Raw genomic sequence first — 2,485 nt, 5'->3', positions numbered from 1 at the left:
AGTAGGTAGGGCATAGGTTATTAAGACTCAACTACAGATGAAGAAACCAAATCTCATTTTAACCCCTTTTTCTGAAGTACATATTTTTGCTTTAAAATCCATATTTTATACATTGTTTGCTTTAACAATGCCTGGAATGAAACACATGAATAGTATCTTATTATTAGAGAGATGTTATCAAAGCATTTCAGCTAACAATTGAAATTCCCTACTGGAACAATTACAGTTGCTCACTATCACTAAGTCAAATGGCCATATGCCAAAGCCATCTCTCTTGTCTCCAACACATTTCCACTAATAAGATGGACTATGGAAAGAAACACCTTGTCCTTTCATACAGCATGCATTTACAGTGGTTAGAGTGTGGACTCTAATTCTTAAAAGCCTGAATCCAGCAATAACTAGCTATGAGTGTGGGCAATCACTTAACTTCCCTGTGCCTGCCTCTGTTTCTGTAGAATGGTTTTTCTTTTGATATGGTCATGTTTTTTTTTTTTGTTTTGTTTTTTTTTTTTTGGTACTGGGGATCGAACTCGGGTCCTTGCACTCGCGAGGCAGGCCACCGAACCACTGAGCTAAATCCCCGGCGATATGGTCTTATTTTTCCTATTTCCTTGCATGTCCAGTAAGTTTTTATTGGACGTAGGACATTGTAAACCTTACATTGTTGATGAACTTGTATTTCTCTATACAGTGTTGGACTTGTTTCCACAGGCAACTGTGGATTAGTTTGGTCCTTTCAAGGTTTGTTTTCAGGTTTGTATAGAATTGATGCAAAGAAGGGCTTATCCTAGGCTAATTTCATCCCTCTTCCAAAGTACGTGGGCTGTCTACTGAATGCCCTGTTTATTTTAGTGAGCTCTGTCTGGTTGAGGGAACTCAAGTGATTCTTGAATCATTTGTTTCACCCCTCCCTGCTACTTATTTTTTTCCTCCAAAATTGTTATTGGTCAGCCTTCTGAGGTTTTATACTACTTAAGTACAAATCTCTATGTAGCCAAATACTCGGTGCCTTCTTATGCTGGTTTCTAGAGTTTTTCTTTGTGTAGCAGTCTTCTTTCACTCTGCTTTACAAATTCTAGCCATCCTGATCTCAAAACACTGATTGGTGTCTTCACTCTTAAGAGACTCTCTCCTTCTATAAGCTGGGAACTATTTCTAGGCAGAAAGTCTAGATACAATAAAATTTACTGTGTATTTCTCCTTTTTTAGGGATCAGAGTCTATTTTCCAATATTTGAAAACCAAATTTGCCTGTATGGTGTCCTGCATTTTGTTAATAAAAGGGTAAATCCAAACCTTCCCATTCTCTCCTGCCTTGAAACTGAAGTCTGTCCAGATATTTTGCACATCACTATAGGAGTTGATAAATTAGTCTTTAAAGTCTCAGAGGAAGTGTTTTCACACATGGCTTCACACCACTCTCCAGCTTCCCAATTACATCTTTAGTAGTTCCTAATTTGTATTTCACCTGCAGATCATCACAGTCTACCACCTGTTTTAGTTAAATTCATCACTTTCTTTTTCTTCAGAGGCACTTGGAAAATACTCTGGGAGACCATCTCCTTAGCACAGCTATAAAACAGCCCTCGCTTCACAAATTAGTGTGGTCTGACATGCACTTAACAACAAAGATATGAGGGATTTTACAAAACGTCTGAGTTGCCAAAGCATTACCTACAATGTGCAAGAATGGAAATATAAGTTAACGCAAGTTGATTATGTTAACAATATTGTTTTTCTAAAGTCTATTAAAAACGTTATTAAATCCAGGCATAATTACAAATTATGTAGTATGCATTAATATAAGGATTTTCTTTCCCTTCATGTTTTCTTTGAAGTTTGACTTTTTAATATAAATCCCCAAAGAGGTTTTAAAACATTGCTTTTCCATATATTGAGATAAGAGAACATGTGGCAAGCAGTCAGGTGGGCAAGAGAGACCTAAAAGTGAAGGAAGATTGGAGATGAAAACCCTTGAAGGTGCCAAGACAGCCTTGAGATGACTGTCAAGATAAGGCCACTGACTTCAGCTGAGTATGAAGGGAGAAGAGGCTCCACAGAGAAAGACCCTTTGGAACAACCAGTCATCGAGAGTCAAGACGGATTTTGGGTGCTGCGAGTGTGTGCAGGAGTGGAGATAGGTACTATTACATATTTGCTTTATGGCTCTATGGAGGATATTCAGGGAAAACGAAGCTCGGCCGGGGCGCAGCAGCAAGCCGTCCGGAGCCGGTTACTCCAACACCCAGCCGGAATTGCAACTTCGATCCCAGAGTACGACCACTCAGCCTAACATCACCTAGGTAAACACATTAAATTAAACCATGCCGGCTTCCCTTCCCAGGCCCCGCCCCTCCGCCGTGCGCCTGCGCACCCCCGTCACGCTAGCCCCGCCTTTCGCTTCCCCCGCCCGCTTGGTAGTCGCCAACGCAGTGAGGAACTGGGGGAGGACGGTGGCCTGCGCGGCTCGTCGCAGACAACGC

The sequence above is a fragment of the Fukomys damarensis genome, unplaced genomic scaffold, assembly GCF_012274545.1.
Source record: "Fukomys damarensis isolate Sample0158 unplaced genomic scaffold, DMR_v1.0_HiC HiC_scaffold_29, whole genome shotgun sequence".
Classification (NCBI taxonomy): Eukaryota; Metazoa; Chordata; class Mammalia; order Rodentia; family Bathyergidae; genus Fukomys; species Fukomys damarensis.
The sequence above is the reverse complement of the archived record's forward strand: the minus strand, read 5'-3'. Positions refer to the sequence as shown.